This window comes from Musca domestica, unplaced genomic scaffold, assembly GCF_030504385.1.
Source record: "Musca domestica strain aabys unplaced genomic scaffold, Musca_domestica.polishedcontigs.V.1.1 10, whole genome shotgun sequence".
Classification (NCBI taxonomy): domain Eukaryota; kingdom Metazoa; phylum Arthropoda; class Insecta; order Diptera; family Muscidae; genus Musca; species Musca domestica.
This window is the reverse complement of record NW_026712115.1, coordinates 3,334,951-3,360,133: the sequence shown is the minus strand read 5'-3', so window position 1 is coordinate 3,360,133 and position 25,183 is coordinate 3,334,951. Positions and strand designations below refer to the sequence as shown.

At 36.4% G+C, this 25,183-nt stretch overlaps 1 protein-coding gene across 1 annotated transcript in view; it reads left to right on the top strand.

The window, feature by feature from the left end:
• Positions 1 to 25,183, top strand: part of LOC101897675 (protocadherin-like wing polarity protein stan) — a 158,560-nt gene that overhangs the window by 76,392 nt on the left and 56,985 nt on the right. Inside the window, exon 4 of the mRNA XM_059125595.1 lies at positions 7,145 to 7,248. The gene's annotated coding sequence lies outside the window, so the exon portion shown is untranslated. The remainder of the gene's footprint in view (positions 1 to 7,144; positions 7,249 to 25,183) is intronic.

Sequence of the window (25,183 nt, the reverse complement as noted above, 5' to 3'; positions counted from 1 at the left end):
TCTAAGCCCCTCGTCCGACAGCTGTTAAAATTATTCCAGTAACTGCTCATTATATTGTTTACAAGCGTACAAAAGCATTTTGGTGAGAATTTTCCAGAAAAAAACGTTATTCGTGATGGAATTCATGCGTGATAGTATAATTTCTTTATATTTGACTGGAAAACCGTAAGTGGCTATCGTTAGAGAAACTACAGCATTTAAATGTGATTAAATCATTTATGTCTCGTACCATCGCTCGTTACCGTGATACTAGTAGCATAGCCCGACGTCAAGGAAGTGGACGGAAAAAACAGCAACATCAGCAGAAATGGTTCGAAAAGTAAAGACCGAAAAATGGCAAATATTGAAAAATGAGCTCGAGGTAAAGCCATTGAAATGCTAAAAAGTGCAAGAACTTATACTGCAACAGAAAGAAAATAGACTTAAAAGAGCTAAAGAGTTGCTTCACTTGGCCGAAAGTGGTGAACTGCCGAATTTCGGTTTCTCCGATGAGAAAACATTCGTTGTCCAGCAGTTTGTAAACAAGCAAAATGATCTTGTTTACTTGCCACGGAAATGTGCAGCTGAAAATGTGCACCTTCGGTTGGCCACAAGAACTCAAGCGCCGGCCATGGTGGTGGTGTGGGCCGCCATAACAGCCGATGGTCGCTCTTCGTATTAATCGACCGTGGCATCAGAATAAATGCCGAATATTGTCGCGAAAATATTATGGAGGGTGTATTAAAGACTTGGGCACGCAAACATTTTGGTCGCAAAACTTGGACATTCCAACAGGAGTCAGCATCATCGCTCTCAACAAGCGCCACCCTAGAACGATTATAAAATGAGGTTCCTCGCTTCATTTCCAGCGCACAATGGCCACCAAAATCTCCGGATACCAATCCGTTGGACTATTGTGTATGGAGATTTTTGGAAAGCAAGATTAGAACTAAAAAATACCAAAGTCTCGATCTCCTCAAGCAAGCGCTTCGCCGGGAATGGGCCGAAGCACTGCAACATTCGGGCAGCGTGTGACATTTTCATTAGCCGTTTGAAGGCTACAATTCGTGCCAAAGGTGACCAATTCGAACAAATCTAAAGTTATTCTAAAATTTGATGCTATCTCCGACATTTTTTGCTTCCATTCAATACAATTGAAAAAAAAGTAAAATTATGGCCTTTGACATACTTGCTCCATTTGGCCATATGCGAGGTATATCCAAATCTGAACCGATCTCGATAAAATTTTCCCAAATGTCGTTGTTACACAGTGCGTACTACGGCTGCGGAGGACAAATGTATAACATCGGATGAACAATATATATGGGAGCTAAAGCTATATCTGAACCGATTTTGATCAAATTTGACACACTTATTTCCAGGCTTAATTTGGTCGTATATGCAAAGTTCCATGCTATTTGGGATGATATTACAAATTTTGTGCACAATAAAAGGCCAATTGGATGAAGGTATATATGGGAGCTACATCTAAATTTAGAGCTATTATATCCAATAGGGTTCGTCCTTGGGCTAACAAATGTCTTATGCAAAATTTCATCTGGATCGGACAATAAATGCGTGCTTTGTTTACAGAAATACATGGACAGACAGACGGACGAGCTGACAGACGGACGGCAAAAATGCATAAATCGACTCAGAATGTGATTCTATGCAGATCATCAAAAGGAACTATGGCTCTATCTCGTTTCCTTTTGCCTGTTACAAACAAATGCACAAAGACAAATAAAAGTAACCAAAATAGCGAAACCCATATTATCATTTAATTTGGTTGGAAACTGTCGATGAAACCTAAAAAATACTGAAAATCTGGAGGCACCGTTAAATGGGAGCCATACCGTTAATGGACCTGAATCAAACAAAAAAGCAAAGAAAAGACTTACCGAGAATCCCAATTGTCAAGTTTCAGCTAATTTGGTTGGAAATTGTGGCAGAAACCTTGAAAATACCGAAAATCTGGAGGTCCCTTTACATGGGGACGATGCCAATTAGTGGCCCTGAATATAACATTTTTGCAGGGAGAGAACCAAGAACCCCAATATTCGAATTTCACCCTATTTGGTTGGCAATTATGGCAGAAACCTTAAAAATATCAAAATCAGGAGGTATCCTTACATGGGGGCTACATCAAGTAACAAATATTTTTGCAAGGTGATAAAAGACCTTCCATGAACCCCATCTGTCAAGTTTCAGCTAATTTGGTTAGAAATTGTGGCAAAACCTTCAAAATACCGAAAATCTATGTGGGGGGCAATACTGAAACTTGGGCCCATATATGATCATTTTCAATTTCAAGCAACCTGTATATAGAACAAGTTTGGCCGAGCCGAACTTTTAATACAATAAAAATAATGATAATTTCAAAAAAAAAAAAAAAATTCTTTGAAAATTCTGTTAAAATCTTAAAAATACCGAATGTAGCCGTATCTTATATATTCAAATGCGAAACTTGAAAAACAAAATTCGGTGAATAATATCGCTAAAATCATGAAAATACCGAATATAGAGAGGTACCGTTATATATGGGTTACGATGACATGGACATGCATAAACAATTTTCTGTCTTAGGCTGTAGTATCCATTAGGAACTTCAAATACCAAACTTGAAACAATTCCGATGAATAATGTCTCTAAAATCATTAAAATACCGAATATCGGGAGTTACCGTTATATGAGGGCTATACGAAGAAGTGCACCTTCACAGACAATTTTGTGTCATAAGCTGTAATATCCATTACGAGCTTCAAATACCAAATTTGAAAAATTTGAATCACCTAAATACCGAAAATATGGCGGTACCGTTATATGGGGGCCATACCAAAACGTGGACCATTTTCAATATCAAAAGTTCCGCATGCATAATATACATTTGGGAAAAATTGTATCAACCCATTTTATTTAGTTCGGAAGCTAGAGTGATTTCCACAGACGGGCGGACATCGCAAAATCGACATAGAATTTTATGCTGATCAAGAATATATATATACTTTGTGGGGTCTAAAATTTGTATTTCGAGGTGTTCCAAACGGAATGAAGAAGTTCATATACCCTCCATTGTATGGTGGAGAGTATAAAAAAATTAAACCCAACTTTATGACTCTAATATTCTCTTAAAGATCTACTTAATAGCATAAAAAGTCTCTTAGAAATTCTTAAAAGCCCTAAAATGATTCTTTTTGTTTTCCTTATCCCCTTTTTGTTATATGTGTTCCCTTTTTGCTTTTCCCAGATAAAGATTTTAGAAATCAACAAATTTTTAATCAATTATCATTGAAAGTATCAAGACCACATTCCCCTAAATGGCCCAGTTTTTCCACTCCACTTTTCAAGTACACCCCGCTTTCCCTTTCTTCAAATTAGAGAGTGGGAGAAAGAAAAACTCATTTCTTTTGCACGTCTTCTTGCATACCAATTCTCAAAAGAAAATTATATTAGATTATTTTTGCTGCATCAGCAGAAAAATAAAGTCATGACTGCATTATCGAGGGGGTGAGGATGAGGGAGAGAATGAAAAAGAAACACAGTTACCAAAAGCGGAAAAGTATATAAAATTATTTAATTTGCCATAAAAAATGGAGAAAATGATGAGCAAAAAGAAAAATGAGGAGCAGAAGACATGAAACTCTGCCATCATAAATACTTTTTGTCGAAGCGGGATTTTTACCGCCACTCCGCCAACACTTGGCTAAGTTCTGATTGGATGCGAAGTGTTGACCATCAAGTCAACACAACATAAGACGGGCAAACAATTTAAGCACGATGAGGGGGTGTCATATAACACCGAACGAAAAAAAGCAACTATGTGGTGCAGTTTTTATAACTTTTTTTCAGTATTTTGCAAGTTTAGCGTTTTTTTTTTCACTTTTTTTTTTTTGCTTCTCCATTTCTTATGCCACGTACTACACCTTTAAGTGTTGGGTAATGAAAGTTATCACGGTGTTGGTGAGTTAGTTTTTCTTGAAGAAAATCACGTCCGAAGAAAATTGTTTTGTTTGCCACGTTTTCGAAAAGGTTTAGTTTGTATTTTTATTATCCTTGCTTGCTTGCTTGTTATCCCCCAACGACCCTCTGGCCATTTTGTGGAGAAAGAAAAATGGGAAAAAAGAAAGAAGGGTATTGCAATTCTAAGTAATCGAAATTCTTATTAAATGCTCGTTAGAAAGTTAAATCAACTTTGTCATAATATCGGCAATAAAAAAAACAAATATATCCCTTTCTGGAATAGAAAAATCGAATGGGAAAATAAAGTTGCTCGATTTCTTCCACAAATGTGTGTGTGAATATGCAATTGTATTGGCATTTCAATTATCTGCATTTTAATGAACTTTTATGCGGCTTAATTAAAACATTAATCATCTGACAAGAATGTAGCACAGATTTTCATAAATATTTCACACTTTCGTACCCTTCAATTCGCACTCCAATTCAATTTATATTTAATCCCTTTCAATGAATTCCAACTAATGCTTCAATTCTGCTGTTAATTTTAGAATTGAAATTTTAATTAACGCTAATTAATCTGCAGTTGATTGGTACTTTTGAAATTACTATGAAGTCGACTGTAATCGACAGTTGAAACCACACGAAGGTGAAAGTGGATATCTGCTATGCAATAAATGTTAAATTTTTACACCAAGCTTGGAGTAAGAAAATCCCCACTCTGTATCAACGGTGCGTATACGTGATGTCATGAAGTATACGCACCCATGCATATGTAAATGGATATATTGTTTGATTTTATGGAAGGCGTTGATGTGTAAAAATATGATATTACAGAGTCAAGTAATTGAGAGCAGATAAATTTACCTAGAATTGGGAACGTAAGTGGGTTACAATTTTAAACCCGAATTTTTTGTTTAATTAAAAAAAAAATTATATGTAGTCATTTCAGACGCATAATTACGGTTTTTATGTTAACATGCCTCTACTGTAAAAAGTGCCTCCACAAACTCCACTACAAAAATTCTTAAATATTTAAAACTATGGCTCATATAGTCTTTCGCAAAATTCTTTTAATAAACAAAGATGACTAAAAAAACATTCCTTGGAAATCCATAAATATATGTGCGATAGTCCTTCTAAATATTAAAAAAAAAAAAAATAATCTATAATATTCCTAAAAAATTTTTAGATCCTTAAATTTATGATATTGCCCCAATTTCCTATAAATCAAAAATTCACAGTAATGGCTATAAAATCTCCTTGAACCTTCCTTTTTAAAATCCTCGACAAAGGCCATAATTTCATTACAAAAATCCAGACTGTGTATGTAAGCCATCCTTTCAAGATAGTCCTTCTTCTTTTAATCTACGATTCAGATTCTGATAATATTACCAAAAAATAATCATACAATGAAGAGTATATTAAATTTGTCTTTCCGTTAACAAGTCCTCCAAAATTTCGTCGGAAACTCCATAAAAGTACATACAGGGTGAGACGAAAAAACTGTCAACAACTTCAGATTGCTGCCACTCGTCCTACAGCTGTTAAAATTATTCCAGTGAGAGCTCATTATTGTTGTTTACAAGCTTACAAAAGCATTTTGGTGAGAATTTTCCAAAAAAAAGTTATTTGTGATGAAATTCAAGGGTGATAGTGTGATTTCTTTATATTTGGCTGGAAAACCACAAGTGGCTATCGTTAGAGGACTCCAGCATTTAAATGTGAATAAATCTTTTGTGTCTTGTACCACCACTCGTTACCGAGATATTGGTAGCGTAACCCAACGTCAAAGAAGTAGACGGAATAAAACAGCAACATCAGCAGCAATGGTTCGAAAAGTAGCGAAGCGACTTGATTGAAATCCACGTCGCAGTGGCCGAAAAATGGCTCGTGAGCTGAACATATCGCAATACTTCATTTGGCAAATATTGAAAAATTAGCTCGTGGTAAAGCCATTGAAATTTCAAAATCATCAAGAACTTACACCGCAACAGAAAGAAAATAAACTCAAAAGAGCTAAAGAGTTGCTTCGTTTGGCCGAAAATGGGGAACCGCCGAATTTGGTTTTCTCCGATGAGAAAACATTTGTTGTCCAGCAGTTTGTCAAGAAACAAACTGATCGTGTTTACTTGCCAAAGAGGTCAGCTGAAAATGTGCACCTTCGGTTGGCCACCAGAACTCAAGCGTCGGCCATGGTGATGGTGAGGGCCGGCAAAACAGCCGATGGTCGCTCTCCGCCCGTATTAATCAACCGTGACATCTGAATAAATGCCGAAAATTATCTGGAGGGTGTATTAAACCCTCGGGCACGCAAACATTTTGGCCGCAGACCTTAGGTATTCCAACAGGACTCAGCACCATCGCACTCAGCACGCGCTACCCAAGAATGGTTACAATATTAGGTTTCTCGCTTCTTTTCTAGCCCACAATGGCACCAAAATATCCGGATACCAATCCGTTGGACTATTGTGTCTAGATGCTTTGGAAAGCAAGGTTGGCACTAAAAAATACCAAAGTGTCGATCGTCGGGAATGGTCCAAAATACCGCAGAGCAAAATTCGGGCAGCATGTGACGGTTTCATTGGCCGTTTGAAGGCCATAATTCGTGCCAAAAGTGACCAATTCGAAGAAATCTAAACTTATTCTAAAATTTTATGCTATATCCGGCATTTTTTGATTTTATTTTATTAGGCTTTGATATTCCTTCAAATTATGCTTTTGAAAACGTAAAGAAAATTATAGTTTGAAAAAAACTTGAATTATCCTTCCATTTGCTTCCGCTAGTATTTTCTATCAAATCAGAGGGGCATAGTTTAAATTGGAATGTATTTTGGAAATATCAGATTTCAAGAATCTTTGAAAGAATATTTTCTAGTTAGTCCTCGTTTCCATATAAAGAGTTGGCATATAACGTATTACGGAAGTACGATTCTACAAAACCACATTGGTATTTATCATTTTTATCAAAATCAAATACATTGCATAGTTCCATAAACAACAAATATTTCACTAAAACTCTACATAATAATATACTCCATATAATATACAAAACTTCTTTATTAACTTAAATCCACAAACCAATTGTTTACCATTCAAATTTAAAGTCTTAAACCAAGTGCACACACACACAGATACACATACCTGATAAAAATGCAAATATACTCACATTTCTAATGGTTTTGTTTTACCTTCTTCATTCTTTCAGTTTATTATAACCCAGCCACAATGATGTTCCACAACTATAACAATGAAATGAATTTAATTATCAGCAACAACAACAACTACTACTCAGCCACTCTACAGGAAGAGGTAAGCAATACTAATAATAATAATGGGAAAAAACCACATAAAAAACAGCAGATGCGTAGAAGTTAAAAATAGAAGAAAAACTTTGCTTCTCTATTAAAACAATCACAAATGGGGGAAAGAAGGAAGCTATGGTACAATAATAACAACAAGAAAAAGGTACAACTGACAAGACTTCAATGTGGTTGTTGAGCACATAACAATATCCGATCTAAGGTTGTTGTAGCATCCTTTTTCATTAGAATATGTTTTACTTCCTTAAAGAAGGACTATTACAATAGAGTAGGTAGGATTAACACAATCTGGGTAATTGCTGTAGGAAAGCCAAATACACATTTTGAAAACTAAAAGGTTTTCTATTAAAAAAGAAAGTTTTTGTTTATAATAACTAGAACAACATGGCTTTTTAAGTATCTTCCCTATTCGATTAGAAAGACATGAAGAATGAGAAAAGTTCGAAAGGCATCATTTAACTGCAAACTTAGAGAGAAATTCTATATTCCAAACATACGCATTTGCTTATTTTGACCCGTATGGTAATCCATTCCTTGCCAAAATGCAAGGTTTTCACTGTTAGAACCTCCGAAACAAATTGTTTACTGGCAATCCGATTAAAATTGCAACCCGTAGCCTTATTACAAGGAAGGACGCACAAAGGTTGACCGACTCAACTCATGGTGATATCTTGTCGCCAATACAAAGTCTACTGTAAGACTATTACCACATAGATCTTATCGCAGACATTGGCAAAATTGATTTGACGTAAGGGTTTATGACGAATTGGAAACTTGGAACTTGGAAAATGTAAAAAGAAAATTCATTAAAAACTACCGCTATAATTTTTAAGATTCCAAATATCAGGTGTTACAGTTATATAGGACCATATTAAAAAGTGGATCTCTATGATCAATTATCTGCCATGGGTGGCAGTTTGAGATGATTTTGTTAACAAATTTAGCTAAAATCATCAAAATATCGAATGTCAGTTATATTGGGCCTATACGAAAGCGTGGACCTCTACAGCCAATTGTTTGCCAGAGTAGGTGGTGCCTATTACGAACCTCAAATACATAGTTTGAAAATATCCTCTTGAAAATGTAGCTAATATCATCAAAATACCGAATGTGGGGAGGTACCGTTATAAGGAGGCGTGGATCTGTACAGGAAACTTTTTTCATAGAAGGTAAATATCGAATGTCAGTTATATCGGGCCTATTCGAAAGCGTGGATCTCTACAGCCAATTTTTTTGCCAGAGAAGGTGGTGCCTCATATACCAAGTTTGAAAATATCCTCTTGAAAATGTAGCCAATATCATCAAAATACCGAATGTGGGGAGGTACCGTTATAAGGTGGCGTGGATCTGTACAGGAAACTTTTTTCAAATTTTAAATAAATCCAAAGAAAACTGTGACACAAATCATCAGAATACTGAATATCATGTGATACAGTGATATGGGGTTAGGACATATATTTTCCGTTCTCGGCAAAGATCTTTTCTACATATTGGGAAGACATATTCCCAATTTACAGCAAAAAACCTCAAATCTGTCGGTACAGTTATATGGGGACTATATCGAAACGTGAGCCTATATAGCTCATTTTCTACGCAAAAATCCTCAAGACTTAAACACACATCTGAGTAAAATTTTATCAGCCTTTTTCATTTCGTTCAGAAATTAGAGTGATTTCCACAGAAGTCCATCTGTCTGCTTGGGAAGCACATCACTAAATCGACATAGAATTTTTGGTCTGAAATATATATTTCGAGGTTTTACAAGCGGAATAAAAATCATACCCTCCCTTCTATGGTGGAGGGTATAAATAAATCATTTATGTAGGCCCTCTACCTCAACAAAGCCGACCTCCTAATATCCTTGGCCATTTGGAAAGTGAGTCTTTGAAAATAAATCTATAAGATCCAGAATTCGAGCGGAATATATTGAAATTCCAAACTCAAAAAAGTCCTTTGGGAAATTAGAGAGGTACCCTTGTATGTGGGCTATAAGAATGTATAGACCAATATACACAATTTTCTTCGAAAAGGGATGGACATTTTTAACAAAACCCGCATCATGCCACTTATCAGCTAAACTACTTTATTCGTCAAAAATCGTCATTGTCGACTTTTGTGTACATTTCCTATCTATTTCTCATCCATCTGACGTTTTGCCAACTAGCCGTCCCCAACAGCTGGCAGCGAATATCGGTAAGCCTGAAAACAGAAAGTTTATCGCTTCCCAGAACTGCTCCACATTTAGGAGTAGCTACTCTTTTCAAAAACTGTGATGTGCTTGAAACCCTTGTTCAACTGATTTTAGAATCAAGAAACTCAATGTGAAGGTCATCAGTTACTGCAGAATCATAAATGTGACAACATTGGAACAGGGTCCGCCTTATAACGTTTTTTAAATGCTATAAAAACGGACTACCGATTATTTTCTCAAAACTTGTTTCTTTTTTGAGAAATTTTTTCAACTGACTGCCCCCGCAGGCCATACAGTAGTAGCCTATACCACTAGTCCAATTTTTAAGAACTTTATCGATTGTGAACACCAGTTTATCACTAATGGCTTCACGTATATCGTCTCTTAAAGCACCACTTTTCTCTGTTTTGTCGGGTTAACACTTATCTTTGACGGGGCCTCACAAATAATAGTTCAACGGTATCAAATCGTTGCTCCTAGGTGGCCAACCTACATCACCTCTGCAACACATAATACGAATTTTTTATCAACAGAGCGCAAAGCTCGAGTGTAGTTTCGGCTGTGTGGCACTTAGCACCGTCCTGTTAGAAACAAATATTGTCGATATCCTACTCTTCAATTTTAGTGATCAAAAAATCGTTCAATATGAACCGATAACGCAACAGCCACTCCTTGACCAATATCAACTATGCCTTTGGACTAAAATACGCACCGAACATTGTATCGGCTTTTCAATGTAAGCGTACAACAAGGTGGTCATGGCAAAAAAAAACGAGATAGAACTTTTGATAACCTGCATAGAATCACTTTCTGAGCATGTCAGTCCGTCTGTCTGTTCGTCCAGGTATTTTTGTGAACGAAATGCAGGTCGCATTTATTATCCGATTGAGATGAAATTTTCCACTAAATATTTGTTTGATCGAAGAACGAACCCTATTGAAGTTGGTGAAAATCGGTCCAAACTTATATATAGCCCTATATATATATATATATATATATATATATATATATATATATATATATATATATATATATATATATATATATATATATATATATATATATATATATATATATATATATATATATATATATATATATATATATATATATATATATATATATATGTATATAAATTTTACAGAGATCGGATCGGATTTTGATATAGCACCTAAAAAGTGTAATATCAACTCAAATAGGATGGAATGTAATGAATATCGATTCAGACACAAATTCCTCCGCAAATTTAGTAAAAATCGATTCAAAGGCGGATATTCCTCTCATATGTTAGTTCCTTTGGACTTTAAATTATATCTATAATCATGATATAATTCAATTACACTTTAGATGCAGAATTTCGAGTTGGTATTGAAATACAGTAAATATTAGAGATTTTTTAACCAATCGTTACTTTTTAGCCAATTAGTTCGGTTTAAGAGATAGTATTGTTGGCGCACCAAGCAAACAAAAGCCTATGTATATGTATAAATATATGCATTTATTTTTAGCGGACAAATGTTTGCTGGATTATAAAATTTCTTAAACATAGGCCGCAGCACTCCAGCAGGATCATTTATTTTCCTTGAATCCCCTTGCACAAGTAGCACAAGTGTGGATGATATGTTTCGCAAACTATTACCATCCGGCCGCAAAACAATGACTCGAACAAACTACAAGAAAACACACAAATCACTTACCTGTCTAGGCATGACTTTCGGAAGAAAAAATGGAAATCTCAACAACATTTGAAAAGGATAAGAAATGAAAATGGCATGGAGCGAAGGATATGCCATAGAAACGAAAAGAAAAGAAAACCATGACGATAATAACAGTTTCAATGCGGCTACGATGGTAATTAATACTGAAATTCGAAAAAAGTAGAAATTGCAGGCAGATAATTGCATAAAGTCTAAAGTCTGAAGGATGTTTTCCAGCATATAGACAGCTGAATGTGATTTGAAAAGGGTTTTCCTTTCCTTTGATTTCATGCTAAATTTTGAGCTTTAATTTTGTGGTGTTTTCACTGCAGAATAGTTAGGCTGGTAGTTTTCCAACTCAGCTTAAAGGGGCAATAATCAAACTTCTTGCAATTCCTCTTTCTTTCCTCTTTTGTTGCTATCGTTCTTCTTCCTTTGTTCTTCCATTCAAATGACTTTTGTTCATTAATTTCAAAACAAAAATATATACTTCATCTTTTGTGTTTGTTCACAATTCCTATTCTTTTGTTTTAACATCCATCCTTGGTTTCTATGATTCATTGCATATGTTTCCCTTTCCCTACGAGTTATTGCGGCAAGTTGTTTTCCACAACAAAAGTTTCTTTTCCACATTTCATTTTGCGTGATTTGTTTTTTCTATTACTTCTTTTTATTTTTTGTTTCTGTAGTCTGTTCCTCGTTTTGCCAAAGAAGATTGTAATAAGACTATGAAAGATTACATTGCTGGTTTTTATTACACTTGATTAATGGTTGTTCAATGCAGTCAAGCGTTGAGGATAGGATAGAATAGGATATAAGGAAACGGATGTTCTCGGAAGTCATAAATATTTTGTGAATTATTTTGTAGCGGAATTTTGTCTTTCCCATAAACAGATAATTTGTAAATGCCATATCATTGTGGCTAACCTGCAAATAGTCATAATATCTCCTCAAATTAACCAAAATAGTTTAATGGTTTTGGACTTTTGCAATGAAATAAAATCATTAATCATTTTGCTAGACTTCCAATATAATAATTATCATCAATTAAATAAAGTAAAACAAAACAAAACAGATATGGTCAAATATTTAGTACTAATGAAGGTCATCATTGCCAAATACCATTTGAGTTAATAGAGGATGGGATAACTGATAGGTCTATCTTGTAATTAACAGGAAAGTAATTTCTCGGCATTCTTCCATATATGATCAGAAGGTCATATTTTAGCAAATGGCCAGAAGGTCATACTCTCACAAAAGGCCAGGAGGTCATACTCTCAACTTCCATAGATGATCTGGTGGGGTCATCTTGCATAGATGACCTGGAGGAGGTCATCTTGCATAGATGACCTGGAGGAGGTCATCTTGCAGCTGGAGGAGGTCATCTTGCATAGATGACCTGGAAGAGGTCATCTTGCATAGATGACCTGGAGGAGGTCATCTTGCATAGATGACCTGGAGGAGGTCATCTTGCATAGATGACCTGGAAGAGGTCATCTTCCATAGATGACCTGGAGGAGGTCATCTTCCATAAATGACCTGGAGGAGGTCATCTTCCATAAATGACCTGGAGGAGGTAATCTTCCATAGATGACCTGGAGGAGGTCATCTTCTTTAGATGATCTGGAGAAGGTCATTTTGCATAGATAACCTGGAGAAGGTCATCTTGCATAGATAACCTGGAGAAGGTCATCTTGCATAGATAACCTGGAGAAGGTCATCTTGCATAGATAACCTGGAGAAGGTCATCTTCTATAGATGACCTGAAGGTCATCTTCCATAGATGACCTGAAGGTCATCTTCCATAGATGACCTGAAGGTCATCTTCCATAGATGACCTGAAGGTCATCTTCCATAGACGACCTGGAGGTCATCTTCCATAGACGACCTGGAGGTCATCTTCTATAGATGACCTGGAAGTCATCTTCCATAGATGACCAGAAGGTCATCTTCCACAGATGACCTGGAGGAGGTCATCTTCCATATATAACCTGGATGTGACCTGGAGGTCATTCCATAGATGTGACCTGGAGGTCATCATCCATAGATGTGACCTGGAGGTCATCTTCCATAGATGACCTGGAGGTCATCTTCCATAGATGACCTGGAGGTCATCTTCCATAGATAACTTGAAGGTCATCTTTCATAAATGGCCTGGAGTTCATCTTTCATAAATGACCTGGAGGTCATCTTCCATAGATGACCTGGAGGTCATCTTCTCACAGATAACCAGAAGGTCATTTTCTCACAGAAAATTTCATTTTCTGGAAGATGACCACAAGATCATCTTCGTTAGATGACCGGGAAGTCATTTTCTATAGATTACCAGAAGGTCGGCCAAGCGAAGCAACTCTTTAGCTCTTTTGGGTCTATTTTCCATCTGTTGCGATGTAAGTTCTTGCACTTTTTGGAATTTCAATGGCTTTACCCCGAGTTTATTTTTCAATATTTGCCGAATTGAAAATTGCGATATGTTCAGCTCACGAGCCATTTTTCGGGCACTGCAACGAGTGCTCTAACGATAGCCACTTGTGTTTTTCCAGCCAAATATAAAGAAGTCACACTGTCACGCTTAAATTCCATCATGAATAAATTTTTTTCTGGAAAATTCTCATCAAAATGCTTTTGTACGCTTGTAAACAATATAATGAGCTGTGACTGGAATAATTTTAACAGCTGTCGGAAATGACAGCGGTCTGAAGTTGGTTGCAGTTTTTTCATCTCACCCTGATTGATTGCCATATTTAAAAGCTTTGCACAGTTTCATCAAAATAATTCTAGAACATAAAATCCAATATTTGAATTAAAAATGAAAGCACATACTTCAAAATTGTCGACACATTTCTTTTTCCCAAAGTATAACTACCCAATAAACACAAATTTATTTATACGAAAATTAAAAGTACATATAACTATACACATATGTACATAGTTATGCACACATGTGCAGTATGTGTATTTTGCATGTGTACTCATTTTTATACAAATTTCTATCCTTCTTTGCTTAGAAAGCATTGAATTCTATGAAATATTGAATGGAGAACATTTAAAGAGAGAGAGAGAGATGGGATCTCATAAAAAATCCCCACCCAAGCAATGACTTGCAAATTCATTTAAGAAAAAAAAAAAAAAACATTTTCCATTAGCATTGCTGGAAATTCATTGAAAGTATATGTAAAGAATCTTTTTAGATTTTTCTAACAATTATTAGATCGAAGAGATTGGGCAAAATGTGCATGCAATGCACATGACATTTTGATTTTTTTTCTATGGTATTGATTTTGTATTCAAAAGAGATTTTCTTGTAATTGAATAATTTCAAATGCAGTCAATGTCAAGGCAATTGGTGAAGACTCTAGACGGGCTGATAAAGAAAACATTTTCATTATATTTAATATTGTCATAATAATTTGATATTTGGAAAACCCGAAGACGAACGTAACCATATTGTCCCTAGTGGTTTCTATTGAAATAACATTTATTATTTGCAATTTTATTCTTCTGAGTGAGTGAGATAAACATTCATAAAGTGGGTTGACTCAAATATTTCCCTTTGATGAGCATGACTTTTATGCTCGCAGTTTAGAAGCCATGTCAATTTTAACAACTTAAATTATCATTTCTCCTGAATTTCGAAAAAAATTCTTCCTCAGTTTCAGCTCTTTCCTAGAACAGAAAACAATTTTAGGGTTTTATTTGCCGTCACTCTTCACTACTCTTTATTTGGAAACACCCACAACTAATGTTCCAGAATTTCCAATTAATATTGAACATTTATGGCTTCCCTGCGACAAGGATCAAAAGCACAAATCGAAGTTAAAATGTCCTTTGCAAGTTGTTGTTTTTTTTTTTTCACTGGAAATTGTTTAAGCTTCTTAAAATTAATTATTTACGGATACTCACAGTATACGAAATAATATTTATTAACAACAATATTATCACAAGAGACATATTTCATGGGAATTTTCAAAATTACCAGCATCCCTTTGACATTTTCGGTCATTCAATGTTGTAATTATTTTCGCAGAGGACAGATAGGATTATGGGTATTTTATGAAATTTAAGTGTTGTTAAATTTTAATAAAGGTACTGTTTGTCGAATGCTTTTAAATAATTTTTAAATTAAGTCCTATGGTATCAAATAATTTAATCGGAATTTCTACGAAATTTGGGATGATTGGAAAATATGCTCATCGTTATAAGAGATGTGAATGGAAGGGATGGTGAGAAATGAAAGGACAACAAAGGCGCCATAATTATTTTGCATCAGAGGTAGCAGAAAGTAATTTCGGGTTCAGTTTGTCAAGTTGTCAACAGGAATATTACGTACCAAAACCACCCACCATAACGGAATAATAAGAAGCTTAAAGTCTGTCTATGTTGTATGACATTCATGTAGTTTCACTGTGCATAGTTACGTGAATTTGGAAGCAGCGATGGGCCAATCTGTAAAATTCCCTGTTAGATTTATAGCATAGTTATACCCTACACCACATAATGGTAAGGTTATTATACCTCTGTGCATTTGTTCGCAACAGGGAGAAGGAAGGAAGGAAGGATACATATATTTCATCCGATTTGGGGTTTAAAATCCCTCACAAGCGTAACATGCATACCACAAAAATTATCTGTGGTACCAGATATCAAATACAGCTCTGAAATAAGTGTATCAAATTTTGTCAATATCGGTTCAGATTTGGATATAGCTCCCATATATATCTTCAACCGATTTCGGGTTAATTGTGCAGCAAATGCGCAATAACTCTTCAAAAAGTCCTGAATTTTGGTACATCCGACCGAATTCAGTGTAGAAGCAAGTAAATCAAATTTGGAGAAAATCGGTTCAGATATAGCTATAGCTTCCATATATATGTTTCATCCGATTTGGTTTTAAGTCCCTTACATGCGTAATATGCAATCGAGAAAAATGATATTTAGTACCGGTCATCAGATACTGCTCAAAAATACCTCTGTCAAATTTTATCAATATCGGTCGGAAATAGCATGAAATTTTAGAATAACTTTAGATTTGTTCGAATTGGTCACGAATTATGGCTTTCAAACGGCCAATAGAACCGTCACATACTGCCCGAATGTTGCTCTGCGGTATTTTCGCCCATTCCCGGCGAAGCGCTTGCTTGAGTTGATCGACATATTGGTATTGCTTTCCAAAATACTCCAGGCACAATAGTCCAACGGATTGGTATCCGAAGATTTTGGTGGCCATTGTGCGCTGGAAATGAAGTGAGGAACCTCGTTTTGTAACCATCCTTGGGTGGCGCGTGCTGAGTGCACCCTCCAAAATACTTCCGCAATAATATTCGGTATTTATTTTGATGCTACGGTCGATTAATACGAGCGGAGAGCGACCATCGGCTGTTATGGTGGTCAAGCAAAGGTGCACATTTTCAGCTGATCTCTTTGGCAAGTAAACACGATCATTTTGTTTGTTTACAAACTGCTGGACAACGAATGTTTTCTCATCGGGGAAACCCAAATTCGGCAGTTCACCACTTTCGGCCAAGCGAAGCAACTCTTTAGCTCTTTTGAATCTATTTTTTTCTGTTGCTGTGTAAGTTCTTGCACTTTTTGGAATTTCAATGAATTTATCCCGAGCTCATTTTTCAATATTTTCCGAATGGATCATTGCGATATGTTTACCTCATCAGCCATTTTCGCTTCTTTACTTTTCGAAGCATTTCTGCTGATGTTGCTGTTTTCTTCCGTCCACTTCCTAGACGTCGGGCTACGCTACCAGTATCACGGTGACGAGCGATGGTACGAGACACAAACGATTTATTCACATTTAAATGCTGGAGTGCTCTAACGATACCCACTTGTGGCTTTCCAGACAAATATAAAGAAATCACATTATCACGATTGAATTTCATCACGAATAACTTTTTTTCTGGAAAATTCTTTCCAAAATTCTTTTGTACGCTTGTAAACAATATAATGAGCTGTCACTGGAATAATTTTAATAGCTGTCGGACGGATGGCTTAAAAAGTAACAGCGGTCTGAAGTTAGTTGCAGTTTTTTTCATCTCACCCTATATACCCCCAGCCTTGAGTTATGATTATTCACACTGTTGACCCTTAAGAGGAGGTTCCGAAGCAGTTGGCTAATATTGTCCAATTCCTATCTGACTTAAGCCTGATATAATTATTACAACGTGACATATTTGAAGTATATCGCCTATTTCCTATACTTTATATGAGATACGAGCAATTTTTTAAAAATATTGAAATATGCGTAAAGTACCAAATATAGCGGACCAAAGTATTCCATTTTTATACTTCATCCAATACAGATAAAAAATATTGGAATGTGCAAACTGTGAAGGAATGAAGGAAGGAAGGAAGAATTGATATCTACATTTATTCGAAATCATAAATTACGAAAAATTACATATTCATATCAGATTTCTGTTTAAGAGAAATGTTTAGATATGGCAAGTTGTAAAGAATTGCAGACTTGTTTCGCAAGTTATGACGAATAAAAGTATTGACAATTGTGATCTTTTTGTGAGTAATGTACTAAAAAGGCCTTCGCAGATACATATCAATTTTCAGAACAGATCCTGCGTTAGCAAAAATGTTTGAATATGCGAAAGTTGAAGAGGAGGTACCAGAAGAAATGGTCCGATCTCTACCATCATTATACCAGATCTTGTGTTGATTGAAATATTGAAATGAACGAAGTCTAAATGAGCTTCATGGATACTCAAAATGTTGACCGATCTCTACCCTATCTTTAACAGATCTAGTTTTGATGGAATTATTTTGATATGCCAAGTCTGAATGCAATAGCATATTAATTTCGGGTTTTATGAATACCTCCACCAGACCTTGAATTAATAAATATATTGTGATGCTTATTTCGGATTTAACGATCGTTTTTGTTATTCAAAATTTTGACCCTTTGAGGGGAGGTACCAGAAAGAGTAGACCAATATATTCCATCTCCACACCAGACCTAGGATTAATAAAAATATAGTGATATGTGTAATTTGAAGACAATCGGACACTTACATCACATTTTATAAAAGATATAATTATTCAAAATGTGGACCTTTCGTTGGGGAGGTACTAGATGGAGTGGACCGTTTCAAATGGCAGTATCAAATGATATATACCTTCTCCAGACATATGGCTGAGGTTATAATTATTAGACGAACTTCTAAAAAATTATACTTTATTCCTATTTTACTTACACAACTTATAGCTAGGTTTAGGTAAATAGTTAATCTTTCGTTTTTACCTCTGTGTTGATCTGCAGAATTTTAAATGTATTTAATTTTTGTTTCATGACATATGTTACACATTGTCGGCAATAAATGCTCATCAGTTGTCTACACTCTTCAAAAACTGCAGTGGTCATTCAAAGCCACCGTTGAACATTGAAGCATAACGGCAATTCAGATTAACCAAATAATTTGTGGCGATAAAGCACAATCGCATAAATACGGCTTTTGACAAAACGCAGTGATTTAAATTTGCGAATGTGTATGTGCGTTCCCAAATTATTTTCTTGATTGCAAAATTTTGAATTTTCATCCACACACACAAACCACATTATTTATATACATTTCGCGCCAAAACATAATAGAATTCATACAAACTTATACAAAACATGTGTATGTGTATGTGTATGTGTATGTGTATGGGCTTTACATACTTGCATACATAGCTTCCAAAAAAAAAAATATGCTGTGATTTTTTGCACATTTTCACGTGTGGGAAAATGATTGAAAAAATTATAAAATATTTTTTTGTTCACACCTTGCTTTGTTTGTTTGGCCACAGCTCGTTTTCTGGTGTTTGTTGTTGGCTGTGTTTTTTCATTCATTTATTCACTCATTGTTTTTTTTTTCGTTTTTTGCTTTTGCTCTCACTCGTTCTGTTAAAATTCTGTTAAACAGAGAAAAAATTGTTTATGCTTCGCGTAGCATGTAACTGCAAATATGCCAGAAACAAACGCTTAACCAACCAACACAAACACTCACTCACACGTACACACTCGCTCACACATGTTTGGTTCAATGTGCACGCTTACAGCCAATTGCATGCAGTCAACAATGGCAACGTAGCGGAAAAACGGTGAGAAAATTGAAACTCTAAAATGCAATGAAACTTTTCAACTGGCACTATCGGAAAATGGGAGGGGGAGGAAGTGTGGCTGGGGTCCAGGTTAAACATGAAATGGCAAAATTTTTGTATGATTTTTATAATTCGCAGCGAGCATTTGATTGCAAGCAGCCATATGTTACTGTTAGTGTTGTTGGCAAATCCGTTGTCCATATTATGACCATTACTATGGCTGTTGCTGCAGCCGATTCTGATGCTTTTATTGCAGTTATATTTGATATTCGTTGCCCTGATGACGTTGCTATTACACAAATGGTCATAACCATTTACAAAGCGTGGAAAATGCACCGGTCACAACAATACACTCAAGGAAAAAATATTAGTTAAATTATTAAATATAAAAATGGTGTTACAGTATTCTCGTCACATTTCTAATAGGAATTAGGGAAAGTTATTTCACAAGAATGTGTGCACAGGGTGGGGTAATCTCATGACTGGCTATGTGGCTGTGACACTGGCTCTCTGTGATTAGTTGAACAATTTACCACATGGAGATAAGGGTTGGTGCATTAACTAACGACGTGTTAATACTCGCCTCTGATTTATTTCCGCCTGCGTTGAGTCACGTCATGAATGAAGCTCTGAAATTTCTAGTCACTTGTATCAAGAGAAGTGGTCTGGCAATGGAAAAAACCATCATATCATGTAGTGGCGCCCAACGAAAAAAAATCTATTGGAGTATTTGTCGACAGTGTAAAATATTGCTAGCACTAAAACAAACACGGTCATATCAAATCTTGTTTTAAACCTTTTGGAGAGTCTATGTTTTCTTGCAAGGGCATTCCTACCTCGATCTCTGGCATACAGAGATTCTGAATCTAATATGCCTTATAAAAACTAAAATTTCTCCCATCAAGGATTTTTAAAATGTTGATGAAATTGTATACCCAAATTAAAAATACTAATTGCAAACCGAGTTATCAACTTTTTACTTTAACAAGGGTAAGTTAGCCCAATTGGGTCAAAATTTTCGAAAATGTGGGGGTGACGTGCTCGAGAAAATAAAACTTAATAATTTTTTTTTTCACGCTAGATCCTTGTAGAACCCTACTACAAGAGTCCCAAATAAGAGCAAGAGGTTTAATAAACCTGAATAGAGATGACAAGTTCTCCCACCTTAACACTTTTGGAAATATTCGGATTAAGATTCTTCGAAGTCCGTGCATTTTAGCTATACAGGGTGAGATAAAAAAACTGTAACAAAGTCATACGCCATAATTTTTACATTTTATTGAATGAAAGCAAAAAATGTCGGAAATAGCATCAAATTTTAAAATAAGTTTAGATTTGGTCGAATTGGTCACCTTTGGCACGAATTATGGCCTTCAAACCGCCAATCAAACCGTCACCGGCGTTAGCCGCGAAGATTTTTCGGAATTTGGTATTTTGGCCCATTCCCGGCGACACTTTGGTATTTTTAGTGCCAACGTTTCTTTCCAAAATACTCCAGACACAATAGTCCAACGGATTGGTATCCGGAAATTTTGGTGGCCATTGTGCGCTGGAAATGAAGCGAGGAATCTTATTTTGCAAACATTCTTGGGTGGCGCGTGCTGAGTCGTGTTGGAATGCCCAAGGTCTGCGGCCAAAATATTTGCGTGCCCAAGGTTTAATATATCCTCTAGCATATTTTCACGATAATATTCGACATTTCTTCCAATGCCACGGTCGATTAATACGAGCAGAGAGTGACCATCGGCTGTTATGGTGGCCCACACCATCACCATGGCCGGCGCTTGAGTTCTAGTGGCCAACCGAAGGTGCGCATTTTCAGCTGACCTCTGTGGCAAGTAAACACGATCAGTTTGTTTGTTTACAAACTGCTGGACAACGAAAGTTTTTTCATCGGAGCAAACCAAATTCGGTAGTTCACCACTTTCGGCCAAGCGAAGAAACTCTTTAGCTCTTTTGAGTCTATTTTCTTTCTGTAGCGGTGTTAGTTCTTGCACTTTTTGGAATTTCAATGGCATTACCCCGAGCTCATTTTTCAACATTTGCCGAATGGAATATTGCGATATGTTCCGCTCACGAACTATTTTTCGGCCACTGCGACGCGGGTTTCGATCAAGTCGCTTCTTTACTTTTCGAACTATTTCTGCTGATTTTGCTGTTTTCTTTCGTCCACTTCCTTGACGTCGGGCTATGCTACCAGTATCACGGTATCGTAGTATGTCAAAATATTCTTCAAAATTGATTGCCATAAAATGTTATATTTGGGTCTATACGACGACGTGGACCTGCACAGATTATTTTCTGTCATAAAATGTAGTATTCATTACGAACACCAAATATGAAACAATTCAGGTAAATAATGTCGATAAAATAATTAAAATACCAAATATGGGGAGCTAACGTTATAAGGGGGCTATACGAAGATGTGGAGCTGCACAGACAATTTTTTGTCTTAGGCTGTAAGATCCATCATGAACTTCAAATTTGAGTCAAATATTATCAACCTACATCATTTCGCTCGGAAGCTAAAGTGATTTCCACAGATTTCAATAAATCGACATAGAATTTTATGCTGATCAAGAATATATATACTATGTTGGATCTAAAATGTATATTTCGAGATGTTACAAACGCAATGACAAACTTAATATATCCTCCATACTATGGTGGAGGGTATAAAAACAGTTGAATTTGTATCACGCCCATATCCCCAAAAATGAATGCTTAATTTTCGGGTACCTCAGTTTTAATACATTGACAACTGCCTTATAACCTTTTACTGCTGGCAACACTTCAACGTTTATTTTCAATTGTTAAACTTCTTTTGGTGTCTTTCTCATCGACTGGCTTAAAAATCGCATTCGTCTTCTCCCTGTGTTTTCTGAACCACGCCTTCTTCGGAGTCCAATTAAATGCCTTTAATGAGAATGTGACGTATTTAGTCCCACATTTGTTGACATTTTCTATAAAGATTGTAATGTGTGAAAGTATTTCTTGGGACATCTAGTGACCTACATTCAACACCCGGAGAAAAACAAGATTTTTATTGACACAAAACATTTCGCACAGAATTAAATTCCTCCCAACTTCAAGAAATTGAAACACAATTTTTCAGCAACTTTACCAATCAACTACATATTGAATTGATTTTTCTCTGCCTCTCGCTCTCAGCCACTATAACTCATTCTCCCTGTGAAATTTCAGATTACAAATTAATACTCTTGCTGACACTTTGACAACTTCTACTACAGCAATTCACCTTTTTTCGATTTTGAAGGTAAATACATCCGGCTTTATGGAACTCGAACATACTGTTTCAATTTTTTTTTCTTCTTCTTTGAAGAAAAAGAAAAATGAAAAGGAATCTACATTTTGATTGTTTGACTTCCCAAGATTACGCAAAGAAAGAAAGAGAGAGAGAGAGAGAGAGAGAAAAAATAATATGAGGAAATGAATGAAGTTTTTCTGTTTGCAATTCTCTTTCTCTGGTGTTCTTTTTTTTTTTTCTTCATGCAAACTGTTACAAAAGTTCGTTTGTTAGTCATCATTGTCCTAAATGAAAACTGTTTCCAGCTGCTGGACATTTGTTTTAAGTCGCTGTGGAAGAAAAAAAAACTGGTTACTTCTTGTTTTGAATTTTGATGGAGGCAAAACCAATCATAGGTATTTTACATCAGTTCAATTCTGTTTTCAATTATTCAACGAAAGCTTAAAAGATTTTCAAATAATAATGGAAAGGAAACTCGAAGGAATTTATAAAAGGGAATACTAAAAAATCCAATTGGTTATATATAAAAATTATCCCTCGAATATTAATAGAGATGACCTATATATTTATAGATATGTTCTACCGGACATATATATATACAGGGTGAGATGAAAAAACTGCAACCAACTTCAAACTGCTGTCATTTCTAAGCCATACGTCGACAGACTTATTCCAGTGACAGATCATTATTTTGTTTACAAGCGTACAAAAGCATTTTGGAGAGAATTTTCCAGAAAAAAAGTTATTCGTGATGGAATTCCAGCGTGATTTCTTTATATTTGGCTGGAAAACCACAAGTGGCTATCGTTAGAACACTCCAGCATTTAAATGTGAATAAATCTTTTCTTTCTCGTACCATCGCTTGTAACCGTGATACTGGTAGCGTAGCCCGACGTCAAGGAAGTGGACGGAAGAAAACAGAAACATCAGCAGAAATGGTTCGAAAAGTAAAGAAGCGACTTGATCGAAACCCGCGTCGCAGTGGTTGAAAAATGGCTAGTGGGCTGAACATATCGCAATATTCCAATCGGCAAATATTAAAAAATGACCTCGGGGAAAAGCCATTGAAATTCCAAAAAGTGCAAGAACTTACACCGCCACCGAAAGAAAAAAGACTCAAAGGAGCTAAAGAGTTGCTTCGCTTGGCCGAAAGTGGTGAACTGCCGAATTTGGTTTTCTCCGATGAGAAAACATTCGTTGTCCAACTGTTTGTAAACAAAGAAATTGATCGTGTTTACTTGCCAAAGAGGTCAGCTGAAAATGTGCACCTTCGGTTAGCCATCAGAAATCAAGCGCCGGCCGTGGTGATGGTGTGAGCCGCCATAATAGCAGATGGTTGCTCTCCGCTCGTATTAATCGACCGTGGCATCAGAATAAATGCCGAATATTATCGTGAAAATATTCTGGGGGCTGTATTAAAGCCTTGGGCACGCAAACATTTTGGCCGCAGACCTTGTACATTCCATCAGGATTCTGCACGCGCCACCAAAATCTCCGAATATCAGTCCGTCGGACTATTGTGTCTGGAGTATTTTAGAAAGCAAGGTTGGCACTAAAAAATATTAAAGTATCGATCACCTCAATCAAGCGATTCCCGGTCATCATCTATAGAGATGACCTCCTGGACATCATCTATAGAGATGACCTCCTGGACATCATCTATAGAGATGACCTCCTGGACATCATCTATTGAGATGACCTCCTGGACATCATCTATTGAGATGACCTCCTGGACATCATCTATTGAGATGACCTCCTGGACATCATCTATTGATATGACCTCCAGGTCATTATCTGTAGAGATGACATCCAGGTCATCATCTGTAGAGATGACATCCAGGTCATCATTTATAGAGATTACCTCCTGGCCATAATCTATTGAGATGACCTCCAGGTCATCATCTATTGAGATGACCTCCAGGTCATCATCTATTGAGATGACCTCCAGGTCATCATCTATTGAGATGACCTCCAGGTCATCATCTATTGAGATGACCTCCTGGTCATCATCTATAGAGATGACCTCCTGGTCATCATCTATAGAGATAACCTCCCGGTCATCTATAGAGAGGACCTCCTGTGGTCATCTATAGAAAGGACCTCCTGTGGTCATCTATAGACAAGACCTCCTGGACATCATCTATTGATATGACCTCCAGGTCATTGTCTATTGAGATTACCTCCAGGTCATCATCTGTAGAGATGACATCCAGGTCATCATTTATAGAGATGACCTCCAGGTCGTCATCTATTGAGATAACCTCCTGGTCATCATCTATTGAGATTACCTCCTGGTCATCATCTATTGAGATGACCTCCAGGTCATCGTCTATTGAGATGACCTCCAAGTCAGGACCTTCTGGACATCATCTATTGATATGACCTCCAGGTTATCATCTATAAAGATGACCTCCAGGTCAGGACCTTCTGAACATCATCTGTAGGGATGACATCCTGGTCATCTATAGAGAGGACCTCCTGTGGTCATCTATAGAAAGGACCTCCTGTGGTCATCTATAGAGATGACCTCCTGGTCATCATCTATAGAGAAGACCTCCTATGGTCATCTATAGAGAAGACCTCCTGTGGTCATCTACAGAGAGAACCTCTCCTCTGGTCATCACTAGAGAGGACCTCCTGCGGTCATCAGGAGAAGACCTCCTGTGGT